The sequence below is a fragment of the Urtica dioica genome, chromosome 1 (assembly GCF_054948205.1).
Source record: "Urtica dioica subsp. dioica isolate 48M chromosome 1, U.dioica_male_clone48M_v1_H2, whole genome shotgun sequence".
In the NCBI taxonomy this organism is placed as follows: Eukaryota; Viridiplantae; Streptophyta; class Magnoliopsida; order Rosales; family Urticaceae; genus Urtica; species Urtica dioica.
In genome coordinates, this window is record NC_142756.1 from 13,448,279 (window position 1) to 13,455,771 (window position 7,493).

General features: G+C 39.8%; 1 long non-coding RNA gene across 3 annotated transcripts; it reads right to left on the reverse strand.

Annotated features, from left to right (window-relative positions):
* Positions 1-2,796: 2,796 nt before the first annotated feature.
* LOC149407330 (uncharacterized) lies at positions 2,797-6,611 on the reverse strand. 3 transcript variants are annotated; one of them, XR_016296621.1, is made up of 10 exons: positions 6,196-6,611; positions 5,742-5,885; positions 5,533-5,666; positions 5,232-5,262; positions 4,864-4,904; positions 4,692-4,757; positions 4,220-4,261; positions 3,828-3,913; positions 3,188-3,252; positions 2,797-3,085 (listed from the first exon to the last, which is right to left on the reverse strand). It is a non-coding gene; the product is annotated as an uncharacterized LOC149407330 (long non-coding RNA). The 3 variants fall into 3 exon arrangements; XR_016296620.1 differs by having other exon boundaries at positions 4,864-5,120; XR_016296623.1 differs by lacking the exon at positions 4,864-4,904.
* Positions 6,612-7,493: the final 882 nt, after the last annotated feature.

Consider the following 7,493-nt stretch of genomic DNA (forward strand, 5'->3'; position numbering starts at 1 on the left):
GGTCGAGCTCGGCTGGGGGTTGAGCTTGGCCTGTGGGTCGAGCTTGCCTGGAGGTCGAGCTCGCCTGGAAGTCGAACTCGCTTGGAGGTCGAGCTCACCTGGATGAGAGGTTGGGTGGAAGTCGAGCTCGCCTGGAGGTCGAGCTCGCCTGGATGAGAGGTTGACTGGAGGGCGAGCCTGGCTGGAGGTCGAGCTCGCCTGGGGGTCGAGTTTGGCATGGGGATCGAGCTCGCCCGGAGGTCGAGCTCGCCTGGATGAGAGGTTGGCTAGAAATCGAGCTCCCCTGGGGGTCGAGCTTGGCCTGGGGGTCGAGCTCGCCTGGGGACCGAGTTCGCCTGAATGAGAGGTCCCCTCAGGGGTGAGCTCGACTTGCCTTTAAGAATGATATCTCATCTAACCAATTTCATGGTTATCTTATATCCACTACCCCAATTTCTTTTATAAGGATCAAATTAAATGCGAAACCTACACATTCAGTTAATACCGATACCAAAAATTACAATATCAGCTTAACCTATACCCTTTACATACAAATTTTTCAACTCTTAGACGAGGAAAAGCCCTCTGATTCAGACAATGCTGGTAACAGCCCATGAATCAAAGCGATATTAAATAACTGAACAAATCAGAAGACAGGAAAAAAACAAAACTCACGCTTGGGCGAAGGCCTTGAGGAAATGAAAATCTTGAGCGATGTAGTGGCGGAAAGCATCGAGCTTGAGATTGCCGGAGGCGAGAAAGACTGCGAAAGGAGTGTACATAGCGAAGACCGATTCCCGGCGGAACTTGATCCGGCAACGCCGTGCGAGACCGACCTATCTGTCGATCGACATCACCGACGACGACGTCGATACAGCTATTGCCGTCGCTTCCGGCGACGGCGATCTCCAGGCTGAGTCCGAGTCGCGGCGAACGAGCCGTGGGAGGCAAAGAAGCTGAATCAAGCAAGAAAATCAAAACCTGTGAAAGAGAGGAAGAAGAGTCAAAATCGGAGAATGGCCTTCATTAAAACAAATTGCTTATTTAAGAATTTACTTTTACCCTAAAGCAGTATTTTTTCATCTCCCACCAAGTCTTATTACCATAGTTTATAAGGCTTTTTTTTTAGTCTTGACTCTTGAGTATTAAACATCAGCTTTCTAATCAACCTCGATATAAAACAAGCGCGTCATATACAAGTTGTTGAGCAAGAAATATTAAGTTTGTAAATTTAATAGCTGCAGGAGTAATATTTATACTGATGAAAAACGAAACTTTTTTTTTTCTTCTGAAAAGTTGCATGTCAGTCTTGAACATTGCCTCACAGGCACCATAAAGAGACTCCGAGGCAGTACCAGCAACCAAAAAATCTTTTGCCAATTCCCTGCATAAACAGGCCATAGAAGTATCTGTAATACGATCCTTTCTATCTCTTTTCCAAGACTCTAACGGAAAGAATCAATTGTTGAACAGAATCAGGAAAGTTTAACCGAACCAAACATAAAAAACCAGCTCAGAACCAAGCGATAAAAAGAGTGGCCCAAACAATGAGTGTGCATAACTTATTATTAAAATTTGATAAAACTTAAAAGGAATTTGTTTTACACCCAAATTTAGGATGACCAAGAACAAATGCCTTCAAATTTTCATAATTGGAACCAACAAGATCTACCAAAATAAATTGGGACAAGAAGAAAGATACACTTGGAGCCTAGAGAAGTCCCATTTACATCATAAACATGAACATAAGTTCACCCATATAGAGTGGATCGCATGAGAAATGTAAACTCAATCAATAAGTCGTCCAAAAACTCAATCAACCAATAACCATGAATCACCAACGAAATCAATCTAAACAATCACAATTTCGGAATCCCCAAATCAGATGACAATTTCAAACCCTAGAAATGACAATAAAAAACCCCTAATTTGCAAACCTAAAATCAGACCAAACATCAATTTGAGTAAGAAACGAAGAAGTAGAGAGAACTTACCGTGGAGAGGAGCGGAGACGCTGAACTCCGGTGATGACGCGCGTGGAGGCAATGGCATAAACAAAATGAAATCGAACCTCGTCACAACGAGGAGGAGCGAATCTAGAGGCCAACGACGAATAGAGCGGAATTGGGCGGCCAAAATACTTAGGGCTCAGGTCGGTGCGCGTGGATTCGCAGAGGCTCGGTAAAGAAGGGAAACTCGGGGTCGCAGGCGGCGAAGTCCAGTCAAGTTGCGCAGAGAAGTCGGAGCTCGTCGGGACTCATGATGTGCTCGCGTCAGAATCGCTCATCGGGTGAGCGCGGGGACAGAGAGACAACAGGCGAGAGAGAGATGGTGGCGCCTGGTCGCTGGTCGCGCGGTCGGCAGAGGGTGCGCGCAGTCGGGATCGGCGGTCGCGCGGGAGAGAGGAAGAGGGGGAGAGCGTGGTGGCGTTGTTCAGGGTCCGCTCGCAGCCGGGGGCGAGCAGAGGAGAGAGAGGGCGAGAGTCGGTGAGAGAGAGAGGAAGAGAAAGAGAGCGGTGATGTGAGGTGAATAAGCTTACAACTGCGCGACAACTGGCTGCCAGATCAATCAATTTGATTGGACAAAAAAAGATGACCGGAAGCAAAAAAAATAAAATACCATTGCAGCCAGCCATATGTGGCAAAACATAGCATTTTCATAATCGATAAGGGTATTTTGATCAAACAGGCCATATTTTTCCAATTTTTACAGGTTTGGACGAAGATCTCTTTCTTCACTAAGCACTTGCTCCTCGTTGTATTCAACTCAGCGTTTTCCCGATTTCGTGACACCCTTCGGGTGTGAACATTTGGCTAATAATAACGTAATTAAAATATTCAAGAGATAGTTCAACAATAACCAATTCAAGTGAGACCTCTAAACTGAATACTTAAGTGGATGATACACTAATACTGAAGCCATTTGAATTTTGAAAACAAGAGACAGACAATACAAATAGAAATCAATTAAACCTAGACGACTTTGAAGACGAGTAAAGTCAACTCACCACAAATGCAAACAGTGAAAAAGGCTGATTGGCAACGAGATGAGAAAGGATTCATTTCATTTAAGTGGGAACCAAGATTCATTAAGCTTGTCCTAAATCCTAATACATTGGAGACATTCCCAAATATGATAAATGTATGGCAGATCTCAAGAATTCAAACCAACAATGCAATTGACATGAAAAAGAGTTGTAAAAGTATACCAGATTCCCTGAGACGCAATTGCCCATAACAATGCAGTTGGCTGATTTGTATTAAAAGTCAAGGGCTGTGAGAAAGAAAATATAACTGAGTGTTAAATACATAAAAGTGCTGTAAATAAAATATTTCAAAGTCTATTAACCTGCAATACTATTAACAACTTCTTTCGAACATCAAGTGCTTACCAACGAAGAAACAAACCTTCTATTGTAAATTAAGAACTTCATGCTTACTGTTGCTAATCAAAAAGGATGCTTTATTAATAAAAGCTTCAGTGTTAACAACATCATCATTCTGCAATCCCCCCCAATAAAAAACATCAACAGAAAGCTTCAACAGATAAGTGACAATGCAAAGCTTAATGTTTTGGCATACTGGTTTTTCCCTTGCAACCAATTGGCAAAGGGATAATCCAAGTCGAACTAATTTTATTGGAGGATTGTCTGACTGATAGCTGGCTGTTGGGGATTTCACATCTACTTACTATTAAAGTTATTTCGCGAGTCCAAATCTTATAAATTAATAACTTGCATCTAAAATAAACACAACTTGCCTAATGCAATGGTTCCAAAAACTTGTGAACAACTCTCGTTAGAGAATAAGTTAAAATTTAAAACTTATTAAAGGCTCTTACTCTCATACCTCATTCCACTAAGCGTCTGAGCTGCTTTTGACCACTGCTGCCCAAACTCGTATAACTCCGCAAGTTTCTCTCGTATAATTAGCACCTGAAACAGAAGGAAAAAAAAACCCTAAAAACAATTTGCCTATACACTTTACTTTATGACAATACACTGAACCCGTAAAACGCTAACAGCTTCACCAATGTGACACTCGATATCAACTGAGAATTCATAATTCCAAAATTGACGAATTTCTCAAAGAAATGCCAAAGGTATACAGCGAAATGAAGCTGTTATAAAAATCCAATTCAGACTTATATTTATACACAACACTAAATTCAAATAACAGTAAAAAATTTAATCGCAAAAGAGAAATAAACAAAAAAGACGACACAAAGTTTGTAAACATACCCAAGTAAATCTTAATGCAATCTTTCACTTCGACTCCAGAATCTGCCACAAAATAAACATATAAACAAACGCAGATTAGAAACTTCTGAAATCGAAATTAGAACCAAATTCTTCTTTGTTTTTATAGTAGCTTACGTCTTGAAAGTTTTTCGTATGTTTTTAAAACTCTTCAAAATTAAACAATTAAAGTAAAATGGATTATGACAGTGGAAAATAATTGGTAATTTTAAGTCACTATATTATTAAAATTAGATAAAATATACGAGTAAGAAAGTGAGAAAAAATTAATCACATCTTTGTATTAGTAACGAAAGAATAAAAAAAAAATAGGCAAAGCTGGTATCTTCTTCTATTATAAAAGATTACAAATTTCTAAAAAAATTGGCAGCAAAGCTCAATAAAAAAACATTACAAATTCATATGTTTTATAAGGTACTAAGAATGAAGTGGAAAAAAGGTGCAAGATTCTCACCGCTTCTTGCCACAATGTGAAGCTCAATGTCTGGGTATGTATATGACGCTTCCAGAACACTTTCCCCTGAATTGATTTGAGCTGGAAAAGAAAAAACAATAAGAGCCATAGACTGAGCTTAAGCATCGAAATCAAAGAAGGGAAAGCGAAGAAATGAAATACAAGAACTGACCAGCTTCTCCAAAGTCAAAGGACCGTAAATTTCACTTAAAGCTTCTCCGAGAATCAGAGGGAAAAATACGAGCACAATGAGAGATGTAATATGTGATAGAAAAGGGAGATGTGATTTTTTTTTTGGCGGAAGTTCGTGGAATTAGAGAAAAGAATGAGTTCGTAGAGAGGTACGAGACCATAAATGTCACAGAGGAAATTTTCCAAAATATTTATGGGATAAGGAAAAGATTGAGCGTCGCTGAGAAGTAGCTTCACCTGAAATAAATAAAGACATGGAATATGTTTTCCGAGTCACTCTAACTCGCTCACTCCCCTCCCCACACAAATACTCTACCAAAGTTTAAAGATAAATAAAATAAACCCTACCTGAATATCATTGAGAAATCCTCTGCTAGTGCTGGCACAGGTTCACGAGACATGACATACATATATGTAAAAAAGCATAAGATAAGTTTGATTCTTAAAGCAAGATAAATCACCAGCAATTGCAATAGGAAAAAAGAAAACAATTGTAAGGAGCATAAGTTGAATAATGTTTCCTAGTTTCCACAGGAAAAAAAAATTACTTTTCTCATTCAATTCCATTTCATCGTACCACATATTTTTATTAATATCAACGTCTTCAATAACTAATAAAAAATTTCAATAACCATTTCATATCTCATACCTTAGGTTGTGGAATCAAAGTCGCATAGGGTGATGAGCGAGGAGGCAGTGGCGACCACCAAAAACAATCCATCCGACGCGGAAGAAGAAGAAGAAGACGTGGCCCTCAACGCCAACGAGAAAATGAGGAAGAGCCTGTGTGCCAAGCGTGCTGCATTAGACAGAGATTGACTGCAATAGAGAAAGAGAGAAATAGAGCTAGTGACTTACCGAACATGGGTGGAGGGGCATCCAAGGATAAATTAGTTAACGTTGACCATGAGAAATCTGAATCCCAAGTTCAAATAATCCAAACAAAAGAATATAGCAAACCAAATTTAAAGACTCCTTGAATCACTAAACCACCATTTGAATCTAAAAAAATTCCACAACAAAATACACACATGAGATATATGTCTCATCAAAACACTAATATGATTCTATACAAACGGAGACACACTACAAAACAAAAATTCACCACAAAATTCTTAGACACAAAACATCAAACACCCTGTGGGCACTACATCATCAACGAAATCAATCCAAACAAGCACAATTTCGGAATCCCCAAATCAGATTCCAATTTCAAACCCTGGAAATAACAATAAAAAATCCCTAATTTACAAACCTAAAATCAAACCAAACATCAATTTGAGTAAGAAACGAAGAAGTAGAGAGAACTTACCGTGGAGAGGAGCGGAGACGCTGAACTCCGGTGATGACGCGCGCGGAGGCAATGGCATAAACAAATGAAATCGAACCTCGTCACAACGAAGAGGAGCGAATCTAGAGGCCAACGACGAATAGACCGGAAATGGGCGGCCAAAATACTTAGGGCTCAGGTGGGTGCGCGTGGATTCGCAGAGGCTCGGTAAAGGAGGGAAACTCGGGGTCGCAGGCGGCGAAGTCCTGTCAAGTTGCGCAGAGAAATCGGAGCTCGTCGGGACTCGTGCTGTGCTCGCGTCAGAAGTGCTCATCGGGTGAGCGCGGGGACAGAGAGACAACAGGCGAGAGAGAGAGATGGCGGCGCCTGGTTCGCTGGTCGCGCGGTTGGCAGAGGGGTGCGCGCAGTCGGGATCGGCGGTCGCGCGGGAGAGAGAGGGCGAGAGTCGGTGAGAGAGAGAGGAAGAGAAAGAGAGCGGTGAGGTGAGGTGAATAAGCTTACAACTGCGCGACAACTGGCTGCCAGATCAATCAATTTGATTGGACAAAAAAAGATGAACAGTAAATAACGATACGTACTTATAATATAGGATATATATATATATATATATATATATGTATTGATTCATATACATGACACTAAGGAATTCAGTTTTGGTTATTTCAAAATAATGGTATATTATAAACAAATATTTGTCCATTATTCTTAATAAATTAATTGAAGCAATAATATCGCCAAAGTGATCTCTCTTGTGTAGATTATTTATGAAGAATTTGGGATGTTATGTATGTATTAATTTATGCGGTTATTAGTCGGTCCAAAGGAAGATAAGTGATTGGCGAAATTACATATCGTCAAATAACATCAAAGGTGTTGGTTTCTGAATAAGGAATGTCTAATGTTTTTTTTACCCGGAGAACTCGTAGGATTTTTGCGCGCGGAACAAATGGGGCGAGCTTTGGAAGAAGCGTTTTGTTACCGAGCTATATTATTGGGAATAACAAAAGCATCTCTCAATACTCAAAGTTTCATATCCGAAGCAAGTTTTCAAGAAACTGCTCGAGTTTTATCATGATAAATAGGTTACAATTTTAAAGTTTTACTTGTGAATAATTGATCGATCCAAAAAAAGATTTATTCTTTGACAAGCCTTATTGTTAGTTTTTTATCATTACAACAAGTATATCATTAGCCGTTAATATTATTGTCCGAAGACTTGATATTGATGTTGCATTAGGTATCTTGAGATGAGATTTACATTATTTGAATTTAGTTGTTAATTAAGGTTAATTTTATGCGCTTATGTTATCGTATTGGTT